This window comes from Anomaloglossus baeobatrachus, chromosome 2 (genome assembly GCF_048569485.1).
Source record: "Anomaloglossus baeobatrachus isolate aAnoBae1 chromosome 2, aAnoBae1.hap1, whole genome shotgun sequence".
Classification (NCBI taxonomy): Eukaryota; Metazoa; Chordata; class Amphibia; order Anura; family Aromobatidae; genus Anomaloglossus; species Anomaloglossus baeobatrachus.
In genome coordinates, this window is record NC_134354.1 from 544,305,553 (window position 1) to 544,331,793 (window position 26,241).

Genomic DNA, 26,241 nt, shown 5'->3' on the forward strand with positions numbered 1-26,241 from the left:
AAAAAAGGAATTGACTGGTGAGCTTGGGAACTCAAAAAGGCCTGGGCGTCCACGGATGACAACAGTGGTGGATTATGGACGCATACTTTCTTTGGTGAAGAAGAACCCGTTCACAACATCAACTGAAGTCCAGAACACTCTCAGTGAAGTAGGTGTATCTGTCTCTAAGTCAACAGTAAAGAGAAGACTCCATGAAAGTAAATACAAAGGGTTCACATCTAGATGCAAACCATTCATCAATTCCAAAAATAGACAGGCCAGAGTTAAATTTGCTGAAAAACACCTCATGAAGCCAGCTCAGTTCTGGAAAAGTATTCTATGGACAGATGAGACAAAGATCAACCTGTACCAGAATGATGGGAAGAAAAAAGTTTGGAGAAGAAAGGGAACGGCACATGATCCAAGGCACACCACATCCTCTGTAAAACATGGTGGAGGCAACGGGATGGCATAGGCATGCATGGCTTTCAATGGCACTGGGTCACTTGTGTTTATTGATGATATAACAGCAGACAAGAGTAGCCGGATGAATTCTGAAGTGTACCGGGATATACTTTCAGCCCAGATTCAGTCAAATGCCGCAAAGTTGATCGGACGGCGCTTCATAGTACAGATGGACAATGACCCCAAGCATACAGCCAAAGCTACCCAGGAGTTCATGAGTGCAAAAAAGTGGAACATTCTGCAATGGCCAAGTCAATCACCAGATCTTAACCCAATTGAGCATGCATTTCACTTGCTCAAATCCAGACTTAAGACGGAGAGACCCACAAACAAGCAAGACCTGAAGGCTGCAGCTGTAAAGGCCTGGCATAGCATTAAGAAGGAGGAAACCCAGCGTTTGGTGATGTCCATGGGTTCCAGACTTAAGGCAGTGATTGCCTCCAAAGGATTCGCAACAAAATATTGAAAATAAAAATATTTCGTTTGGGTTTGGTTTATTTGTCTAATTACTTTTGACCTCCTAAAATGTGGAGTGTTTGCAAAGAAATGTGTACAATTCCTACAATTTCTATCAGATATTTTTGTTCAAACCTTCAAATTAAACGTTACAATCTGCACTTGAATTCTGTTGTAGAGGTCTCATTTCAAATCCAATGTGGTGGCATGCAGAGCCCAACTCGCGAAAATTGTGTCACTGTCCAAATATTTCTGGACCTAACTGTAGGTATGTGTTTGAGGCACCCATGAACGCAGGCAGAAGACGGCCCCTATGCCAGTACAATATATGGATCTTTTTCAGTGCAACAGCTCATCAGAATACGTAATTTGACCTACTTTGGATGTAGAAATGGGCCCCCTCTTACGGCTTCACAGGTTGCAACAATGATATATCCAATCCACCCCCTGGTTTGAGGATACATTTTCAAGTATTTCATCCATTGTGTAAGCTCCATTTTATGGATTATTGTCCAGCACTAGAAATACATGGCTATTTTCTAAAAACTGTGCAAAGCATACTCACAGGTTGTAAGTTGTATTTACAACTCAGTCCTATTCCCAATAATTGACGTGAGTTGCAACACTAGATGCAACCCATGTACAGAGTCAATATAGACAAAGTATTGTGAACAGCACACCTAGCTTCAATGGTAAGTCTCAGCATTCATGCCTCAATGTGGGTTGTCCTTGTAAGTAGACAGAAGGGAAAAAACACATCATACATTTTTTTTCAAGCCTTTTTTTTTTATTATAATATCCTTGGTTACAGCCAGTTTTGGAGTGCTGCCCCTGATTACTAAAGGAAGTGTCATAGTTTTCTAATAGTGCAACAACCCCCTTAAACACAAATTGCTGTGTATGTTCCTGGCTTGTATAACTTGTTTGCTTAGTGTCTGTGCAGATGTAAAGTATTTTGTGCAAGAATTTCTGTATCTCTTGGCAGGAAAAACTCAGCATCAAAAAGTTGCATTTTGCTACGTCTTTGATGTGTTTTTCACATGGTTTTTTTTGGGTGAAATTTTTTCCCACTCAATTAGTATGAGTGAAATCTGCAGCAAAAATACTGAAAGAATTGACATACTTCAGATTGAAATATGTGCCAAATCTGCAAGGAGAAAATACTCAACGTGTGCATGAGAATTTTGAGACTTTAGGGTTCTAATTCACTTTGCTGGCATCAGGAAACTGTGACAAATCTGCTCAGAAAAAAAATTGACAAATCTGCGCCAAATCTGCAACATGTGCAGAAGCCATAACACCAAGGAGGAAATAATATTTTTACTGAGTAAGAAAAAAAAATACTTAACAGTATTTTCTCAAGTTTTTTCCTGGCTTCCTGCTTACCATGGGAGAGGCAATCCTGATATTTTACAATTCAGATCAACAACATGGCTGTGCAGGCCCAAAAGAGAGAGCAAGAACATTCAGTTTTACCCATGCAGCAAAGGGACACTGAAGATGGTTAGATCCAACTATCTGATCAGGTTCATAACAACGTACAAGAACCGCAACTAGGTCATAAGCAGTAAACAATGAAATAAAAAAATCCCCTTATTAATTTTTTATAGATAAATTATACAAAGGTGCTTATCTTTACAAGTGCTTTGCAATAGTACTAAGTAATAAGACAAGAAAACCCCTTTTCGTAGTAATACATAAAGATATATTTTTTCATTCATGTACAGATTGGGCATACTGCTACTTATCATTATGTAGATCCCCTCAGTACTGCCAGAACAGTTGTGACATGAAGTCATTAAAACACTTAGGGTATGTGCCCATGATCAGGACTGACTGCGTCCTGGACGCAGCATGTCCTGACCTGCGGGGTCGTGAGTCTCCTCCACAGGAGAACACAGGAGACCGTGGCTGCTCCTACCCATGATCAGGGTTCAGTGCGCTGTGATCTCTCGATTGTGTTCTCCCTACGGAGGACACATGCAAATCCGCAGCCAACAATTGGCATGCTGCGGTCTGGAAAGACGCACTGCAGATCAGTGTTTGCTGCGGAAAAAAGCACAGTGGGCACGGGATTTCTAGAAACCCCATGCACTGTGCTTGTACTGTACAAAGCAGTATTTTGGACGCAGCTGATGTATGCTGTGTCTAAAACTCTGCAAACACTGATTGTGGGCACGCACCCTTAGGCTATATGCACATGCTGCATCTTTGTGGTAACCACAAAGACGCAGCATTTTTGGCAAAAATGCCTGCATTTTGATTTTTGATTTTGATTTTGCATTTTAGTGTTTTGATGTGTTTTTTACCTCATTTTTGCCCAATGTGTTTTTTTTAAGTCAAATCTATTCACTGGAAGGGCTCAAAAAGGCAGAAAAAATTGACGATGCATCTTTGTGGTCACTACAAAGATGCAGCTAAAAGCTGTAACATGCGCACAGCAAAAATGAAATCTCATTGACTTTTCTGGGGAATGAAATTCATGCAGTTTTGAGACCAAAACTGTGTGACGCCCCTGGAGTAGTCAGGTCTTCACAGGATACTGTACGCTCTTTATCTCCCAGTGCAGGACTCAACCCCCCATGGTTCTGGCTTCCCACCTTGCAGTACTGACTCTATCAGCATGCACAAATCCTAATCACACCTCGCATCACACCCAGTCACGCACACCAGTGGGCTGCTGAGCTGGAATAGGGCCGCCCACCAATGGGTTAGGCAGGGAGGTGGGAGGTGAGAAGTGAGTTCTGTGGTAGCCCTTGAGGAGTGAGGATATCGAGGAAGTTGGGAGTTGGAGCTCCCAGGGAAGAAGTGGATTAGGTTGCAAGATATTGGGACTGGGTGCTGGCTTATTTGAGGAGGACGATCGGCAGCTGCAGTACAATAGCCATGCTGGGGCCAAAGGCACGTCGGGGTACTAGACCCTAGGTCGGGGCGAGGCTTCAAGCAACCCGGCAATTAACCTGCGGAAGTCAGGGCCTTTATGGACTGTGATCACAAAGCTCAGAGATCGGGGGCACTAGCGCAACGAGGGGGATAGGGCTTTTAAAGCAAAGAGGCCCATTGAAATACCAAGTGTGAGCCCCTGAGAGCAAGCTCCTCTGCTATCCATAGTAGGGAGCGGGGCCTGGATGGCTGCAAGCTTATGGGACACTTGGACACTACTAAATTTCTGTGCATGGAGGCAGGATCCAGACCATCAGGCAGTGCTGCAGGGGAACGGGACCTAGACGAGCTCCCCCAAGAGGGCAGCGGCACCCAGAGACTTGGTTTACAACATTGCCAGTGTCTGCTTTCCTTCTGAGTGAGTACCTGATCAGTCCCTGCTACCAGCAAGTCTGCACTCCCCCTGCAATCCATCCCACTATCCACAGTCCCGGAGCCTTCCCTACCTGTGGAGGGAAAACGTCATCTAGCTGCCCCCATTCCATCAACCCTGCTACTCGCATCAGCAGCGGCTGTACTCCCTATTACCGCACACCACGTTTGGCGTCACAAACTATCTAATCCCCTGTAAATAACTCCCTTTTACAATTAAGAGTGACCCCGAGCCCCCAGGTCCGGAGACCCTCGAGCCACGAGTAGTGACACCCGGATCCAAGCGGTTCGACTGCTGCTAGGGGCGGTACAACTGCACCCAAAAAACATGCAAAAATGCAGCATGTGCACAGGGTCTTATGGTGTTTATTTATATCTGGTACCAAGGCATTAGTAGATGATCCTTGAACCCCTTCACCACCCGGTGGTTTTTCATTTTTTGTTTTAGTTTTTTTTTCTCCCTTTCTTCCCAGTGCCATAACTTTTTTATTTTTCTGTCAGTATAGCCATTTGAGGGCTTGCTTTTTGCAGGACAAGTTGTATATTTGAATAAAACTATTAATCCTAATAACACCAACCAGACCACAATATATATATATATATGGGGGCTCAATTGCACCAAGCATAAATATAACACCAAAAGGATATGTGCAAGCCAGTTTGTAAAAGCATATAGTTTTTATTAATTCATTTTATAACCAGTAACATATTAACAAAAAATGGATCAGCCCAGAAGGACGGATGATAAAGTGGGAAACATAGGGCACTTGTTATTGAATACCGGATTGTCAAAAAATAGGCAATGCATATTAAAGTAAGAGCAACCTAACTGGCTGCAGCCCCAAAAAATCTCTAGTAATTATTAACATATATGCATATATACTAAGGGACTGCAACCAAAAGCAGCATTGACATCATACATATGAAGAGCATTTACCAAGAGAGTCCGGAAAATTAGTAGTGCGACAGCCTCCCACCAACACACTGACGCGCGTTTCGCACCCCCAAGGTGCTTCGTCCAGGAGTGATCAGCTGTAAACATATTGCCCTCTTTATAGGTAGGGAATTCCTCATAGACAGGAGTCCGGTGTGTAGGGTCCTGACGTAATATCCGGAACACGCCCCGGTTTCGGTAGTAATGTATAAACAAGTACTTATCCTCCAAGGGCGATTGCGTAACGTCATTTCCGGGTACATTAACCAAACGAATCAGGTCGCCATAGAAACACAGGTCGCATCCGGAAATACGTCACCCGCGTTCCAGGTATCCATGGTATCTTATATATATATATCCAGCAATGGGAGCAGGGTCCTGACGTGATATCCGGGGTATGCCCCAGTCTCCGTGGTGATGTATAAACATAAATGCATGTCTTTCAGGGACAATCGCGTAACGTCATTTCCGGATACGTCAGCCAAGCAAACCGAGTCGCCATGGAAACACAGGTCACATCCGAAAACACCCCACCCTCCGTCCTGACAACCACAGTGCTACACATCGCACAAACATCTAGCAGTAAGATCAAAAGATAACTGTCAGGAGTATACCGTAAGATTGGAGCCAAATAAAAATACATTCATCACCATATAAAAATATAAATATATATTATATAAAAATGCCTAAACATGAATAAACACCGTGAATAAACCATATTATTACATTATATAATGTGCATAATACATAGGTCACCAACCATATATAATAAATACGTGATCAGAAATAATAAAACCCTATAATAATATATATATATATATATATATATATATATCCAAAAAACCACCCTTAATATTTATATACAAAAAATACTCAACCAGTAAGTCAATCACATGTGAAAAAAACCCTGATAAACAGTGATACTAATTGTTAAAAATTAATATAAAAGTATGAAAAAACATGCCAACGGCATTCGTCCGAAAGAAATTCTTCGGACGGGTGACGGGACATATTAATGGCAGTAACTGTGTGAACCGTATAATATAAAAATATTTATTAAAAAAGTTTTTTTATATATATAAAGTTATTTTATAATCCATATAACATAAAAAAAAATCACCCAGTGAAGACCACACCGTGATACAATAGTGCAAAACGTGAACAGTGACAAAAACCTTAGTACCTAAAAAAAGAGGGGACACATATGATTAGTAACAAACCGACAATATAAACATATTACAGTTGGTGTTATCGATATCTAGTGATTATATACCTGAAATAACATAAAAATATACCTGTGTCAATTAAATATAAGTGTAAAAAATCTGCACATACATGAAAATATATCTACATATGTGTATTCAAATGTGTGATACAATGCTATTCAAAAAATTATTTAATATATAGCTCATAAAATCAAAAAAATTAAGGCAATAATATATAACAACATCCATAACAATAATATCGAGACTCCAAGAAATTTAATACTGGTAATACATTAACAAGTGCCAAATGAGACCGCTAGGAAATATCATAGTACATCAATCTAAGGCAATTTTCAATAAACCATAATGGATAAAATAGAAGAACCCGACTCGATGAAAAAATTGAATCCGAGGACCCTAGAGAAAGAGAGACAGCCAAAATCAGACACCACATCCAAAACAGGATAAAAATACTACAATAAAAAGCTAAAACCATTGAAAATAAAAATAAAAGTAAAAATTGATTAAAAATACCAGAAAACAACACTGAAATTTAAGTTGGGAGGAAAGGGACAAAGCTATTGTGGTCATTCAGACCATTTGGTGTGAGGGTGTTCAATTTGTAGATCCACATCGTCTCCCTCTGGGCCAAAAGTCTCTTCCAATTACCACCTCTCACACCAATTAGAATCCTATCTATACCCTTGGCTTGAAAAAGGGAACTGTCACATCCATGTTTCAACTTGAAATGGCGTGGAATGGTTTTTAATTTATTTACATCCTCTTCTTGTTTGGCATTGTCAATATCAAGCACATGCTCTCGGATACGACGTCTCAGTTCACGAGACGTCATCCCCACATATGTTAAACCACAGGGGCATGTTGCTTGGTAGACAACCGCTTTTGTTGTGCAATTGATGCTATGCGTGATTTTATATGTTTTCTCGTGGTTAGAATCCTCAAAAGTTTGGCTATTGCAGATGTTAGGGCATGCTACACACTTGCCACATGATGTACAGCCCCATTTCGGGCCTTTAACCCCAAAAATGGTACTTGATGATTTATTTTCATAATGGCTTCGCACAAGTGTGTCACGGAGGTTTTTAGATTTTCTGTACGTAATTGCTGGATACTGATGTATGTAGCCTGCAAGGGTTTTATCCAACAATAAAATGGACCAGTGTTTTTCCAAGATTTTTTTAAAATCATCACTTCGGGAACTGAAATCCATTATACATCGTACCTTTGATGAATCATGCTGATATTCGATCTTTTTCCTATATTGAAGTAGATCCATCCTTTTCTTTACACTTGCACTCTCATATGCTTTGCAAATAGTTTTCTTATTATAGCCCCGATCTCTAAAACGAGAACATAAATCTTCAGCCTGTTTTTCAAAAAGAGAATTATTGGAACAAATTCTTTTTGCTCGTAGAAATTGCCCCTTTGGGATATTTCTAATCAAATGCTTTGGATGTTGAGATGTGGCATGTAGGACTGCGTTAGCTGATGTACTTTTCCTATAGAGGTCAGTTTGGATATAGCCAAATTCATCAGTCTGAATTAGAATATCCAAAAATTCAATCTTTTTTTGGCTATAGTTGTATGTAAGCCGAATATTGATGTTATTGTTATTAAGTTCTTGTATAAAGGCTTCCAATTCCTCAATTGACCCCTGCCATATCATCAATACATCATCGATGTATCTACACCAAAAAATCACTTTTTCACTCAGTATAGTGGCCTCTGTTTGAAAAATCCGTCGCTCCCACAGCCCCAGGAACAGATTAGCATATGAGGGCGCACAAGACGCCCCCATTGCTGTACCCTGGAGCTGTAGGAAAAACATACCCTTGAAAAGGAAAAAATTGTGACTTAATATAAAGCCCAATGCCTTTATGAGAAACTTACAGAGGTGGGTATCCAATCCACTAGACTTAAGAAAAAATTACGTGGCCGTAATCCCATCCCCATGTCTGATAGACGTGTAAAGTGACTCGACATCACATGTGACGAGCCACATATCATCCTCTATTTGAACCCCATCCAACTTACGAAGGGCATCGGTGGTATCTCTAATATAGGAGGGAAGATTCTCCACCAGAGGTTTAATATGATAATCCACAAAACCACATAAAGGTTTGCAAAGGCTATTAATGCCTGCTACAATGGGCCTCCCTGGTGGTGTAATTGAGTCTTTATGGATTTTCGGTAATAGGTATATACTTGCCACTGTTGGTTCTTTAATCCATAAACCATCCTTTTGTTTGTTTGATAGGACACCATCCTCAATTGCCTCAAAAAGAAGGGAATCCAGCTCCTGTTGATATTTGGATAGAGGATTGAAAGTTAGTTTTTTATAGCATACATCATCTTTGAGTTGTTTAAACATCTCTTTCTCATACTGGCTTGTAGGCCAAATAACAACATTTCCCCCTTTATCTGAGGGTTTAATAACCACTTCCTTGAGTTGCGAAAGTTCTTTCAAAGCCTGCCGTTCCTCTTGCTTCAAGTTGTCATTCTTAATGGATTTCGGAATCCTTTCTAAATCTCTGGATACCAGCCTTACAAAAAGTTCAATCTCAGGAAACAAAGAGACCGGGGGAAATTTTTTAGATTTAGGAAGTAAATGTTGGGGAAATTTACCTTTACTCCCTGTCTCTGATTCCTCTGCCAATTCTTCTAGTGCTTGTAAAGCTTCCCTTTCTGTGGTAGAAGAAAATGAATCATTTCTATCCCTAACAGAAAAAAACTTTTTAAAGGTCAGCTTTCTAGCAAACAGTAGAATATCTTTATAAGCCAAAAAGTGATTAAACTCAGAAGAAGGAGAGAATGACAGCCCTTTCTGTAACACTGCAATCTGATGAGATGTAAGTGAAATGTCAGATAGGTTAATTACCTTCAGGGAATTATTATTTGATGTGGATTCTCCATAATTAGAATGTTTACGTTTCTGACCATATTGGAACCGGGTATTATCTGCTGGTCCTGTATGGAAACGTTCCATATGCAATGAAGTGGTACTAGAGGCGACGCTTGAAGTGTTGCTCATCACAGTATTAGTTGTTTCCATCCGATTCTTATGGTTCCATCTGAACATCTTGCCCTGTTCTTTATCCTGTGTGTCCCGTTGGAACTTTTTAGTCTTTGTTGTGGAGATTTGTTTCTCCCATTCATTTGAGCAATTCTCCATTTCTTTATTGAAGGATTCCAGTTCCTCTGTGGAGCATTCATGCTGAAGCTTTCTATGGATCTCATCAATTTCTAAACTCAGACTGTCCAAGGTCCTTCCGTCAAGTTCAACCAGTAAATTCATAAATGTTTTTGAGCATGTAGTACATGCTGTCTCCCATTTCTTACGAAAATCATCGTCACTGATTGTAAACGAGGGAAAGACCTGGACTCTGAGTCCACGTGGTACCAAATCTTGGCTAATATAGTTCTCAAGGGACACTTTATTCCACCATAACCTAGTACGGCGGTTCAATAGTTTCTTAAAATTCCTCTTCAGTGCGGATTTCTGGACTGAATCCTGTTCCTGGGCGTTACCATTAGAAAAAAACATTTTTAATTTTTGCAGACCATGTAATTTCTCTGCTACGGTAATCCATTAATATATGTGGATATTCTGTAAAACAAAGAAAATAATACCAATAACACCAACCAGACCACAATATATATATATATATATGGGGGCTCAATTGCACCAAGCATAAATATAACACCAAAAGGATATGTGCAAGCCAATTTGTAAAAGCATATAGTTTTTATTAATTCATTTTATAACCAGTAACATATTAACAAAAAATGGATCAGCCCAGAAGGACGGATGATAAAGTGGGAAACATAGGGCACTTGTTATTGAATACCGGATTGTCAAAAAATAGGCAATGCATATTAAAGTAAGAGCAACCTAACTGGCTGCAGCCCCAAAAAATCTCTAGTAATTATTAACATATATGCATATATACTAAGGGACTGCAACCAAAAGCAGCATTGACATCATACATATGAAGAGCATTTACCAAGAGAGTCCGGAAAAGTAGTAGTGCGACAGCCTCCCACCAACACACTGACGCGCGTTTCGCACCCCCAAGGTGCTTCGTCCAGGAGTGATCAGCTGTAAACATATTGCCCTCTTTATAGGTAGGGAATTCCTCATAGACAGGAGTCCGGTGTGTAGGGTCCTGACGTAATATCCGGAACACGCCCCGGTTTCCGTAGTAATGTATAAACAAGTACTTATCCTCCAAGGGCGATTGCGTAACGTCATTTCCGGGTACATTAACCAAACGAATCAGGTCGCCATAGAAACACAGGTCGCATCCGGAAATACGTCACCCGCGTTCCAGGTATCCATGGTATCTTATATATATATATCCAGCAATGGGAGCAGGGTCCTGACGTGATATCCGGGGTATGCCCCAGTCTCCGTGGTGATGTATAAACATAAATGCATGTCTTTCAGGGACAGTCGAGTAACGTCATTTCCGGATACGTCAGCCAAGCAAACCGAGTCGCCATGGAAACACAGGTCACATCCGAAAACACCCCACCCTCCGTCCTGACAACCACAGTGCTACACATCGCACAAACATCTAGCAGTAAGATCAAAAGATAACTGTCAGGAGTATACCGTAAGATTGGAGCCAAATAAAAATACATTCATCACCATATAAAAATATAAATATATATTATATAAAAATGCCTAAACATGAATAAACACCGTGAAAAAACCATATTATTACATTACATAATGATCCATTTTTTGTTAATATGTTACTGGTTATAAAATGAATTAATAAAAACTATATGCTTTTACAAATTGGCTTGCACATATCCTTTTGGTGTTATAAACTATTAATCCTGCCACATAATGTACTGAGAAATGGAAAAAAATCCAACTGCAGTGAAATTGCAAAAAAGTGCAATTCCACGATTGTTTTTTGTGTTATTCTACTTACATGTTTACTATATGGTAAAACTGACCTGGCAATATGATGTCACAAGCTAGTTTGAGTTCATACATATCAAACATGCATTTTTTTTTTTTATTTAAGTGGTGCAAAGAATATCAGGAATTTGACAAAAAAAATTGTGCTTTTGTTGACATTTTCTTAGACTGGTAACATTCTAATTTATTGGGGATTTGTGTGTGGATTTATTTTTTGTGACCTGAGCTAATATTTTTCATTGTACCATGTTTGTGTTGATGCAATGTTTTGATTGCATTTTATTATATTTTATTGGACTGTTGTGGCAACTAAATAACATCATTCTGGTGTTTAAATTTTTTTTCGTGTTACAATCTTTACCCATTAGTTTCATTTATTTTATATTTTGATAGATCAGGCATTTCTCAGCTAATCAATACCAAATATGTGTATTTCTTATTTATTTTTAAGTGTTTTATTTTCAATGTTCAAAAGGGGGTGATTAGAACTTTTGTGGGTTTTTTTATTGGTTTTTTATTTTTTATTTTAAAAAACTAATTTTAACGCTTTTAATTGTTTTTACTAGTCCCCTTAGGGGACTTGAAGCTGGCACAGTCCAATCGCTTCTGCTGTTCATAGCGATGCTTCAACATCCCTCTGAATAGCAGAAATGCTGATCTCCTGTGAATGCAACTACGTCATGACAAGGGTCAACAGATGACATTTGGCTGTTATGACAACCCATCAGCACCCTGTGATCATGTCATGGGGTCACTGATGGCGGTGGGGATTGACAAGCTGCTTGCTGACATGCCTTCAATCCTGCTGTTAGAAATTGACAGTGAGATTTAACTAATTAGCAGGCACAGATGGATCTCTGATCCACCCACACCTGTTAGCTGCACATGTCAGCTGATAAGATCAGCTCACATGTGTGGGTAAACATGCGGGCTCACACATGACCTTGGACATATCAGTCCAAGGTCATGAAAGGGTTAAATCTGATCTGTAATCAGATTTGACCCATCCAAATGAACACCAGGGTCTAAGATTGCCAGGGACCTCTGCCACTGACAGCTTGAATTTTTCACATATTGTTTCTTGGCACCATCTGATTTCCAGGTAAACATTGAATATGTATCATCCACATCATGTAAAAATCTTGGGTCAGCACATCAGACCATCAGTTTTCATTTTATTTATAGCCTAGTTTTGATTTTTAAATGCTTATTGAAAACTTTTAGCAGTGGAGTGAGGTCAGGAAAGGCACTCTAGCCGCTATGCAGGTATGTAGGCAGCACATTGTGGTCCAATGTGTCACATCTTTCTAATAAAGCTGTCATAAACTTTTTCATCATTCTTTACTATAGCAGTTTTTCTGAGATCAGATCAGTACATGTATATAATTTTCTATTTTGTTAAAAGGCAGAATACTATTTTTTTACTTCAATTGGTATATATAGTTTTTTTTCTTCATGCTTTAACCCCTTAGGGAGCTAATTTTCACCGTAATGACCAGACCAAATTTTGCAATTTTGACCAGTGTCACTTCATGAGGTTATAATTCTGGATCGCTTCAACAGATCCCAGTGATTCTGAGATTGTTTTTTTTCATCACATATTGGACTTCATGTTAGTACCAAATATAGGACAATATTTTTTGCATTTATTTGTGAAAAAAATGAATTTTGGCAACATTTTTGAAAATTTTGAAATTTTCAACTTTTTAATTTTTTTACCGTTAAACCAGAGAGTTCTGTGACACAAAATATTTAATAAATAACATTTCCCACATGTCTACTTTACATCAGCACAATTTTGGAAAAAAAAAAAATTTTGTTAGGAAGTTAGAAGGGTTCAAAGTTCATCAGCAATTTCTCATTTTTACATCAAAATTTTCAAAACCTTTTTTTTAGGGACCACATCACATTTGAAGTGATTTTGAGAGGTCGAGGTGACAGAAAATACCCAAAAGTGACCCCATTCTAAAAACTGCACCCCTCAAGGTACTCAAAACCACATTAAAGAAGTTTATTAACCCTTTAGGTGCTTCACAGGAACTATAGCAATATGGAATTAAAAAAGCAAAAAATAAAATTTTACCTAAAAATGTTACTCTATCCCAAATGTAATCCCTTTTAGAAGAAATAACACAACAAAATGGACCCCAAAACTTGTTACCCACTTTCTTATGAGCGTGGTGATACCTCACATGGGGTAAGAAACCTCTGTTTGGACAAATGGGAGGGCTTGGAACAGAAGGAGCAATATTTGAATTTTGGAAAGCAAATTTGGCTGAGATAGATTGCGGGCACCATGTTGCATTTACAGGTCCGCTAAGGTACCTAAACAGCAGAAACCCCTCATATGTGATGCCATTCTGGAAACTAGACCCCTCAAGGCTTCTATCTAGGGGTATAGTGAGCATTTTGGACCCACAGGTACTTCACAGGTTTTGATAACGTTACGTTGTCATATTGAAAATTTTCATTTTTTTCTCAAAAGTTGCTTTAGCATTAATTTTCCCACTTTTTCAAGAGGTAATTCCAAAAATTGGACCCCAATGTTTGTTACCCACTTTCTTAGGAGTGCGGTGGTACCCTACGTGTGGTAAGAAACCTCTGTTTGGACAAATGGGAGGGCTTGGAACAGAAGGAGCAATATTTGAATTTTGAAAAGCAAATTTGGCTGAAAAAGATTGCGGGCACCATGTTGCATTTGTAGGGTCCCTAAGGTACCTAAACAGCAGAAACCCCTCACAACTGACCCCATTTTGGAAACTAGACCCCTCAAGGAATTTATTTAGATGTTTGGTGAGTACCCTGAACCCCCAGGTGTTTCACAGACTTTTATAACGTTGAGCCATGAAAATAAAAAAATAAAATTTTACCACAAAATTGTTACTTCAACCAGGTAGCTTTTTTTTCACAAGGGTAACAGGAAAATAATCAGCATAAAATCTATTGTTCAATTTCTCCTGAGTTTGCTGATACATCATATGTGGTGGAAATCAACTGTCTGGGTGCACGGCAGGGCTTGGAATGAAAGGAGCGCCATTTGACTGCAAAATTGGCAGGAATCATTAGCGAACACCATGTTGCGTTTGGAGACCCCCTGAGGTGGCTTAACAGTGTAGCCCCCCGACAACTGACCCCATTCTGGAATCTATACCCCTCAAGGATTGTATCTAGGGGTAAAGTGTGCATTTTGAACCCACAGGTACTTCACAGAATTTTATAACAATAGGTTGTCATATTGAAAATGTTCTTCTTTTTCACAAAAGCGATGCTTTAGCACCAGATTTTCCACTTTTACAAGAGGTAACACCAAAGAGTGGACCCCTCAGTTTGTTACCCACTTTCTTACGAGTGCAGCGATACCCAACATGTAGTCAAAAACTTCTGTTTGGGCAAACTGCAGGACTTGGAAGGGAAGGTGCACTTTTCAAATTTTGGATTATTAGATTTGCAGAGCCCATGTGTTTTTAGAACAACTGAAAACCCACATAAATGGATTTTTTTGTACATTTTATCTTGGAGTGAAGGGCAAAATGTGGAGGAAAATACCGCCAACTATATGGCAGACTTGTGCTTGTTCCAGAGATGAAGGAACACCAGGAGGGCTAGAAGGACACGTTAATCTTTCAGAGACTGGTCGTACAACATCTGTTTAGCACCATCAATCCCTATATGAGGGACAATTGTGCCAGCCGACGTGGTACACCATAACAGGCTCCTACCTGCCAAGGTCGGAACCGCTATATGCACAAAACAACCAGTCCCCTACAGGGTTATAAAAGTATTGTCCAGTACAGGAGGTTTGTCAAGAACCATGCAGTAAAGCCCATGGTGTAAAATGACAGAACAGCTTCAGATCCTACAATAAAATTATCATGCCCGTATCACCAAGACATAGTTGTAATAGCAGTCAGACTAAGATAATTGGTTCTAAAACTTTGAGTGATCAAATCTTGGAATTATTTGTCAGATGATCAGATGTTTCAAGAACATTTGCGGGGTCCATATTCTGTAGTACGCAGACGTGGGCATATGACGAGAATTTGTCTGCATAACACTTCGGTATTAACCAAAGGAGAAAGCTGGGAATCATAGTCTGCACATATAATAAGAATGCGTCAAAGCTAAAATCTTGCATTAAAAAAGTTTTTTTATGTTTCCAAGAAAAATTGTTAGCAAGATTATAAATACATCACATTTAATAATATATAAATCACATATAGGTTTATACAAGAGGGGATCCTGACATAATGCACTATGGTCCGACACCAAACATGGGAAAATTCCAATATCCTATAATATTCACAAAAGAAGGCCTCACATAGGTTACAATCATCAAAGACATATAGTCCAATATCAAGGACATAAATACCTTGTGGGCATTCAGAGTATCAATGAGGATTGATATACATGCTGCCGTAGGAGCAGGGGAATTTCAGACCGTCATTATAGTGACAAAATCACAAGGTAAAACTAGTTATTCCCCGACACAACATGCAGCAATACAAAGGTTAAACATAATTACCCATGTTCAGGTGGATGCCAGTGTGGAGAACGTGCCCCGACGCGCACGTTTTGTTAGCTTCCTCGGGGGGCCGTGGTGTAATCTGTGCATCTTAGAGCGGCTGGTTTAAATGCAAGTAGGAGGTACACGTGGTGGCGTTTAATTGGACGCGCGGGAGGTGTGAACTCCCGACAGAGGGACGCGTCATTGGGCATTCCCGGAAGTGACGCGGGTGCTTACTGTGTCGTTACACAGACACCCGCGTCACACCGTACGGAAACCGGCAGACGCAGGCATGTAGGGAACAACACTGCGCACGCGTCGCACCGCCACGGGCACCCCGATGCAGGATAAGATATTAGGACTGACAACAGCACATTGTAAGAACAATCAAGTTACATCGTGATCATATATAGCCAAAGAGAGGTAATCTTAATGAATCAAGTGGACACACAGCGCTATCAAAACATATATCAAGCAACTCCATTGCAGCACTGTGGATACCAAATGATGCATATATCATCATATGTTAAATATGTACATTACATATCATATGTAGTACAATAATTTCATATGATTAAATAGAATCGCGATCTTATTTATTAATCCAGAAATATCCCCTGACTACGGTTGTAGCTAGGTCATCATAGGCGCATGCAACTATGTAATAAAAATATTTCACCAGAGAATCCCTTCTTTACAGAGGAATATTCATACGATCTTAGTCCATCATAGTAGGTCTTTTTCTTTCCAAAAATATGATTTTTTTGGGCGTGGGTTTCTCCTTGATAATTCGGACTGCCATATTTTTGATTTTCCAAGTAATCTAGGCGAATTGTGAAGCAATCAAGCTGCATCTCATCTTGTTCATCAATAATATCTACTATGATGGACTAAGATCGTATGAATATTCCTCTGTAAAGAAGGGATTCTCTCTTCATCTTTTTGCAAGTTGTCCCTTGGATTCCTTGGCGTGCATTTAGTTTAACTTTAAATGTAATTTTAATGTTTCTGCCGTATGACACATGTATTTGATAATTATATGTTTTGGGAATCACTTTCCCCTTGTATATTCAATACCTGGTGAAATATTTTTATTACATAGCTGCATGCGCCTATGATGACCTAGCTACAACCGTAGTTAGGGGATATTTCTGGATTAATAAATAAGATCGCGATTCTATTTAGTCATTTGAAATTATTGTACTACATATGATATGTAATGTACATATTTAACATATGATGATATATGCATCATTTGGTATCCACAGTGCTGCAATGGAGTTGCTTGATATATGTTTTGATAGCGCTGTGTGTCCACTTGATTCATTAAGATTACCTCTCTTTGGCTATATATGATCACGATGTAACTTGATTGTTCTTACAATGTGCTGTTGTCAGTCCTAATATCTTATCCTGCATCGGGGTGCCCGTGGCGGTGCGACGCGTGCGCAGTGTTGTTCCCTACATGCCTGCGTCTGCCGGCTTCCGTACGGTGTGACGCGGGTGTCTGTGTGACGACACAGTAAGCACCCGCGTCACTTCCGGGAATGCCCAATGACGCGTCCCTCTGTCGGGAGTACACACCTCCCGCGCGTCCAATTAAACGCCGCCACGTGTACCTCCTGCTTGCATTTAAACCAGCCGCTCTAAGATGCACAGATTACACCACGGCCCCCCGAGGAAGCTAACGAAACGTGCGCGTCGGGGCACGGTCTCCACACTGGCATCCACCTGAACATGGGTAATTATGTTTAACTTTTGTATTGCTGCATGTTGTGTCGGGGAATAACTAGTTTTACCTTGTGATTTTGTCACTATAATGACGGTCTGAAATTCCCCTGCTCCTACGGCAGCATGTATATCAATCCTCATTGATACTCTGAATGCCCACAAGGTATTTATGTCCTTGATATTGGACTATATGTCTTTGATGATTGTAACCTATGTGAGGCCTTCTTTTGTGAATATTATAGGATATTGGAATTTTCCCATGTTTGGTGTCGGACCATAGTGCATTATGTCAGGATCCCCTCTTGTATAAACCTATATGTGATTTATATATTATTAAATGTGATGTATTTATAATCTTGCTAACAATTTTTCTTGGAAAAATAAAAAAACTTTTTTAATGCAAGATTTTAGCTTTGACGCATTCTTATTATATGTGCAGACTATGATTCCCAGCTTTCTCCTTTGGTTAATACTATTGCAATTTGGGTTTAGTCAATTAGAATAAGCAATGACTCTACATTTTGTCCTTTTTCGCTTTATTTATAACACTTCGGTATGTGAGTGATCAAGTCGTGGAATTATTTGTGAAATGGGGTAAAATGTGTTTTACTAATGAAAATAGTAAATTTTATTTGACAAGTAACACAGGGGCTCACTACACAGGAAATATAAACGTTGTGAAAGAAAAACCCTACCACACAATTTGGGAATAGCTTATGACATCTAATAATTATGAGATGTGTAGTAGATCTCGAAGCAGGGGGTAACACAAAGTCCTGGCTGGGAAGGGCACATGGGACAGTAATATCTAGAGTCGCTTCTCCTACCCTATTTTTAGGATGGTTTTGGGTGGGAGTAGGAGGCACGAGACGCATAAAATGCCGTTCTGTTAGTCTCCGGGCATTCTCTGACTCGAAGGCTGCCTCTGGTGCCGCTGTATCAAACATGAGGGACTCAATAATTTTTTCCTGGTATTGCAGAAATGTGAGGGCCCCTTGTGATTTTTTTATACAGTACAAAACTGTTGTAGGTAGCAATCCGTATCAGGTAGATTGCTACCTTTTTGTACCAGGCCCTCGTTTTCCGCTTTACCAGGTATGGTTGGAGCACCTAGTCAGACAGGTCCACGCCATCCATAAACCTGTTGTATTGTGTCACACAGAAGAGTATTTGTTTGTCCCTGGTGGCTCCCCTCTCTCTGACCGACACAGTTGTGTCCTCATGCAGGGTGGTGAGCATGTAGACGTCCTTGCGGTCATTCCACTTTACGGCAAGCAGTTTGTCATTTTCCAGTGCGAATAACGCCCCCTTCTCTAGACGTCTGGACACTAACTGTGCCGGCAAACCAACACGGTTTTTCCTTATTGTCCCACAGGCCCCTGTATTTGCAGCATGGAGGGATTGGTATAGGGGGATACTGGTGTAGTAATTGTCGGTGTACACATGGTAACCTTTACCAAGAAATGGGGACATTAGCTCCCAGACAATTTTTCCTGGGACGCTAATTGTCTGGGGACAGTTGGGTGCGCTTATTTGGCGGTCCCTACCCTCATAAATGATAAAGTTACACGTGTACCCGCTGGTGCTTTCGCACACTTTATATAATTTTATGCCATACTTGGCTCTTTTGGAGGGAATAAACTGACGGAATGAGAGACGGCCCTTGTAACTCATTAGGGACTTGTCAACCGAAATATTCTCCTCTAGGCTGTAGGAAGTTAGGAAAGACTCTTTCAGGAGGGATATTAGGGGTTTCAATTTATTAAGGCGGTCATAATTGGGGTCAGGTCTTGGGGGATCTTGGGAATTATCACTAAAATGGAGGACTCTCAATAGGGTCTCGTATCGGGTTTGGGACATTATGGCTGCAAATACAGGGGTGGCGTGGACAGATTTGGTTGCCCAGTAGGAGCGGATACTGGGTTTTTTCACTATTCCCATGTTGAGGGTAATGCCTAAAATTTTTTTTATTTCCGGGACACTTGTGGGGATCCAGGACCGGGAATGGACAGATGTTGGCTTTTGGGCAATATATTGGTGGGCGTATAAGTTGGTGTGGTGGGTGATCAGCTCAAGTACTTGTTGGGTAACAAAAATTTGGAAAAAATCCAGTGGGGCAAAATTGGTGACATTTATTTTGATGCCAGGGTCTCCTATGAAAGGGGGAATTTGTGGGGTAAAGGACGGGTTGGGGTACCAGAGATCATGGGGGACTGCAGAACTAGGTCCTGCCCCTGACGCTTCAGCAGTAGCGACTGGCGGGGTGTGGGACCCCGTGGAGGAAGCCGAATCGTCACCGCTATCCGAAAACTCTCTGAGGCCGATTCGGTCTCTAACCCAGAACTGCCGGAGGCAAGCAGTGAGTACGCTTGCTCTGCCGTAAACATTCTGTGGGCCATGGTTTGTTTTTTTATCCCTGGCTAACAAAAAATAAACCTAAACCTAACACTAGTATTTTTTTTTATATATAAACCCTAAATTTTTTTAAAAAGATTCTAAAAAAAAATATTTAGGGGAATGACGCAGCAAGGGATGACAGAATGCTGGAGGGGGGATGATCACAGGGGGGTGATCAGAAAAATTGGGAATTGATTATGATGATTTTTGTGAATTTATAACTTTTTCTCTCTGATATGGAAGCACGTAGTCTCTCTCTCTTCTCTCCCAGATCAACTACAAGGAGAGAGGAGAAAGGCAGACCTAAATGCTGCCATATTTATCAAATATTGGCAATTTGACTACTGTGATAGGATCTATCACAGTATTCAAATCTATACAGCCAATCAGATTTTTTTTTTTTCCGTTGCCGGGTGCAGGAGGCAGATTATGGCAAGCACACTGCGCATGCGCCCGCAATTTTCCCGGAGAAGAGAAGGGGGGCTGCGGAGGGATGCGGGGGACCGGGGGATCGGTGATTTTTTTTATTGAGGTACAGAGGAGGGGATTGGGGGAACGGGGGATCCCAGATCTCCCAGTGGGAGAGAGACTGGGAACGGTGGTGAGAACTCCGGTTCTCCAGATCCCTCTCTCTGGTCCCCCGGAGGGGGCTCCGGGGAACTAGAGAGCTCCGGTGTACCGGAGGAGGGCTCAGGGGGAGGACATTTCCCTCCGATCTGAAATGTTTGATCATTTCAGATCAGAGGGAAATGAATGCAGAGCCGGCGGCGGCCGTTTTCAGCGCGCGTCGGCACCATCTTGCATGCTCCGGAGGGGGGCTCTGGAGAACCGGAGGGGGCTCTGGGGGACGAGAGAGCTCCGGTGTACCAGAGGAGTGCTCAGGGGGAGGACATTTCCCTCTGATCTGAAATGTTTGATCATTTGAGATCGGAGGGAAATGAATGCAGAGCCGCCGGCGGCGGCAGTTTTCAGCGCGCGTTGGCGCCATCTTGGATTTTCCGGAGGGGGGGGTGGATGGATTTCTCCGGTACCGGGGGACTTGGGGGCACTAAGGGCTCATATTTATTTCTCATCTGACATGTTTGATCACGTCAGATGAGAAATAAATCAATTTTACCAGCCATTTAATTTTTTTTAATGTGATCGGAGGTATACGGTATATACTGGCGATCGCATTATCGGGGTCCAGAAATAACACCCCGATTCATAATCTGGGGGGTCTCAGCTACCCCCGGTAGCTGAAACCCCCGAGATTTTAGGTCGCTGGGGGCGCTACAGGCTTTTTTCGGCCCGACGCTTTAAAGCGGCGGAACAGAATAAGTACCCTGTTTTGCCGCAGCTTTAAGTTGTATGGCCGTCGTTATGAGGTTAAATTTGTTGCTCATTGCTATGGCTGTGAAAATATCAAATATTTGTATGTTGTTAAATATTTTGAGACCAATATTTCATAACCTTTGTTGATTATTGTAATACGTGTGCATTTTGTGCTTTTCATTGATTTCAAATACATTACTTTTTTACTAAATTTACCTTTTTCTTTAATTCCATAGAGTACACAGGTGGCAGTTAGTGCTTACCTAACAACAATATATACAATATATGGGGTCAAAATCTCTCCAAATTCACAGTCTTCAAACACATTTGAGATGTTCCCCTTCTCACAGATTTAGCTATTTCCAGCATACTCCAGCTGAATACCACAACACAGTCCTTGAAATCCATCCTGTCATTCCCGAGGTTCCGTGTCTGATTCTTCTTGTTGAAGAGTGGGCAAGGGGGTTTGCTGATATGGCCAGAGTCAAGCTTCAAGCTCTCAGATGCTTAATGAACTCTCACCTAGGACAGCCACTTTGTCTCATGAACAAATAGGTTTCAGCCCATTACATTTTTTCAGGACCTATCAGCTGTTCGGGGACTGCTATACATCATTTTTCGAAACCTATAATGCAGGTAATCTCACCTAAGGACACTCAGTTAAATGAGGTCATCTGAGGTCAGTTTATCTGCGGTCACAGGTGGAGGATTGTGGGAACCTTCAGATGTGACTGCAAATAACCTGAGTGATGTTACTGCACATTGCATGGCTCATTTTCTACCTGAAGTGGACGGTCATGCTTTATGGCCATGCGCTGTCACTTCAGATGTAGCAAAGCTGGAATCGTCGTGAGACCTCATGTGGATTACATCGGACTTGGGTGTTTTGGGGGTTAAGAAAAGGCGTGAAAAATGGTGGTTTTTGTATTTTATTTCAAATAATGGATATTTTTGGTGTTTTTGTTTAATTTTTTTCACTTATAGATTTGTTATTGAGGGTCTCATAGATGCCTCCCATTACTAATGTAGGGCTTAGTGGCAGATGTGAGCTGTTATTAACCTATTATTATGCCGATTGCAACTGCATTGGGGCAATTGGGAAGAGCCAGGTAAAGTTCTGGGATTGGCTGCTATTTTTAGGCTCGGGGACCCAATAAGCATAGGTTTCCCCAGCCTGAGAATACCAGCCCCCAGTTGTTGGGCTTTATCATGGCTGGGTATCAAAAATGGGAAGACCATATGTCATTTTTTTTTTTAATTATTTATTTATGTGGTTCATCTAATCTTGATACACAGCCAATATAAGCACACAGCTGCAGCCTGTAGCCATATGCCTTTTCTGTACTGGGTATTCTAGTATGGGGCATACTGCGCCAATATTTTTTATTTATTTATTTATTTTTACACCAAGCTATAGACCCACAGACAGGGTCTGGGATTGCAAACAGACAGAGATGCTCACACAGGCTAGGGGCCTGATTGCAACAAATCCCAGACGCCAGGACTGCTGGTGGGCGGGGGAAGCAATAAATATGTATGAAGCTAATTAGCAGCCTTGGAAATAGAATGAAAGACCCCAGAAACAGTTACAGCCACGCGGGGACCTGTAAGTATCGCATACCTTCTATATTCTTATTTCCTTTATTTTTCCTTTATTTATTTTTATTAGTGATGAGCGAGTACTAAAAAGCTCGGGTGCTCGAAGCTCGGGCCGAGCCTCCCAAGATACTCGTGTACTCGGGCCGAGCAACGAGCCCAATGTTATCCTATGGGAGACCCGAGTATTTTTGTGAAATGACCCCCCGGCAGCATGGAGAAACCCTAAAAATGTCACAAAAGTCTCAGAAGAGTGCTCAAATGACATGGCAACAGCATGGGGAAGACCCCTTGAAGCATTTATCACTGAAAAGTCACAGCTGTGAACAATTTTGTCCGCGTTTTACGCCATTTTTACGGACTCACCAGAAAACCTTCCAAAATGACCCCAAAATGATTTTTCATGGCGGAAATGTTAAGGGCACATACCCAATAGTGAGATAGAGCTGGTGTATGTTACTTTTTGAGATTAATACATGAAAGATTTTACATGAAAACATTGTGTGGCACTCCGATGTCCCTGAGAAGAGACGTACATGAAGGCCTCTTGAGTCTAATGTGCCCATTTTGAGGAAGTGAGTCTTTGTAGTATTTTCCTTTGCCAGGGCAGTCCAAAATTGTGAGGTTCACCAATGCCCCTGCATACAGACGTGCATGAGGGCCTGTAAACCTGAAGTGCCCATTGTAAGGAAGTGGGTCTATTTCAGTATAGCCCTTTGCCAGGGCAGCCAAAAATTGGGAGGCTCCACATTGTCCCTGGATAGAGACGTGCATGATGGCCTGTAAACCTGAAGTGCCCATTGTAAGGAAGTGGGTCTATTTCAGTATAGCCCTTTGCCAGGGCAGCCAAAAATTGGGAGGCTCCACATTGTCCCTGGATAGAGACGTGCATGAGGGCCTGTAAACCTGAAGTGCCCATTGTAAGGAAGTGGGTCTATTTCAGTATAGCCCTTTGCCAGGGCAGCCAAAAATTGGGAGGCTCCACATTGTCCCTGGATAGAGACGTGCATGATGGCCTGTAAACCTGAAGTGCCCATTGTAAGGAAGTGGGTCTATTTCAGTATAGCCCTTTGCCAGGGCAGCCAAAAATTGGGAGGCTCCACATTGTCCCTGGATAGAGACGTGCATGAGGGCCTGTAAACCTGAAGTGCCCATTGTAAGGAAGTGGGTGTATTATAGTATAGCCCTTTGCCAGGGCAGCCAAAAATTGGGAGGCTCCACATTGTCCCTGGGTAGAGACGTGCATGAGGGCCTCAAAACATTGTGTCCATTTTAAGGAACTGGGTGTATTATAGTATAGCCCTTAGGCAGGGCAGCCAAAAATTGGGAGGCTCCACATTGTCCCTGGATAGAGACGTGCATGATGGCCTGTAAACCTGAAGTGCCCATTGTAAGGAAGTGGGTCTATTTCAGTATAGCCCTTTGCCAGGGCAGCCAAAAATTGGGAGGCTCCACATTGTCCCTGGATAGAGACGTGCATGAGGGCCTGTAAACCTGAAGTGCCCATTGTAAGGAAGTGGGGCGATTTCAGTATAGCCCTTTGCCAGGGCAGCCAAAAATTGGGAGGCTCCACATTGTCCCTGGATAGAGACGTGCATGAGGGCCTGTAAACCTGAAGTGCCCATTGTAAGGAAGTGGGTGTATTATAGTATAGCCCTTTGCCAGGGCAGCCAAAAATTGGGAGGCTCCACGTTGTCCCTGGGTAGAGACGTGCATGAGGGCCTCAAAACATTGTGTCCATTTTAAGGAAGTGGGTGTATTATAGTATAGCCCTTAGGCAGGGCAGCCAAAAATTGGGAGGCTCCACGTTGTCCCTGGGTAGAGACGTGCATGAGGGCCTCAAAACATTAAGTGTCCATTTTAAGGAAGTGGGTGTATTATAGTATAGCCCTTAGGCAGGGCAGCCAAAAATTGGGAGGCTCCACGTTGTCCCTGGGTAGAGACGTGCATGAGGGCCTCAAAACATTAAGTGTCCATTTTAAGGAAGTGGGTGTATTATAGTATAGCCCTTAGGCAGGGCAGCCAAAAATTGGGAGGCTCCACGTTGTCCCTGGGTAGAGACGTGCATGAGGGCCTCAAAACATTAAGTGTCCATTTTAAGGAAGTGGGTGTATTATAGTATAGCCCTTAGGCAGGGCAGCCAAAAATTGGGAGGCTCCACGTTGTCCCTGGGTAGAGACGTGCATGAGGGCCTCAAAACATTAAGTGTCCATTTTAAGGAAGTGGGTGTATTATAGTATAGCCCTTAGGCAGGGCAGCCAAAAATTGGGAGGCTCCATGTTGTCCCTGGGTAGAGACGTGCATGAGGGCCTCAAAACATTGTTCCCATTGCAAAGGAGCGGGTCTCCTGTCGTTGTAATGTCCATTCTGCAAAGAATGGGCGAAAAAATTTACCACTGGGGGTATACCTGAAACAAAGGCCTAAGTATTGCAATTTGTAACGGTCATCATCATGGTGGCGCATGAGGAGAAGGAGGAGCAGTCCAGCGATTATCCAAAGTCCAGAAGTGTGTACCCATGGGTGAGTGGAGGTACATGGCAAACTTTAAATTCCGCTCTCATTTGCTGGTGGTGTGGTGAAGTCTGGCCCAATCCAACCCTTGTTCATCTTGATCAGAGTCAGCCTGTCAGCATTTTCAGTTGACAGGCGGGTGCGTTTATCTGTAATGATTCCACCTGCGGCACTAAAAACACGCTCTGACAAAACGCTAGCAGCAGGGCAGGCCAGGACTTCCAAGGCGTAGAGAGCCAATTCATGCCACGTGTCCAGCTTGGATACCCAATAATTGTAAGGCACAGAGGAATGTCGGAGTACAGTTGTTCGATCTGCAAGGTACTCCTTCAGCATCTGGGCAAACTTAGGATTTCTTGTGGCACTACCCCGCACCTCAGGGGCTGTGGTACGTGAGGGGCTGAGAAAACTGTCCCACATCTTAAAGACTGTTCCCCTACCTCTGGCGGATTGGACTTGTGCCTCTCTCGGCTGAACGCCTCGGTTGTCCACTGATTCCTGACCTATGCCGCTAGCGTTTTGTGAGGGGAATGCTTTGCCTACTTCCGTGAGTATGGCCTTCCGGAACTGCTGCATTTTGGTTGACCTCTCCTCCACGGGAATAAGAGACAAAAAGTTCTCCTTGTAGCGTGGGTCTAACAGTGTTACCAACCAATAATGATTGTCGGCCAAGATGTTCTTAACGCGAGGGTCACGAGACAGGCAGCTTACCATAAAGTCAGCCATGTGCGCCAGACTCTTAACAGCCAGGACTTCAGTAGCCTGACCAACAAGATGACTGAACATGCTGTCCTCCTCCTCCTCCTCCTCCTCCTCCTCCTCATCTACCCTGTCCTCTGGCCAGCCACGCTGAACCGAGGATATGACTGGTGTGCATGT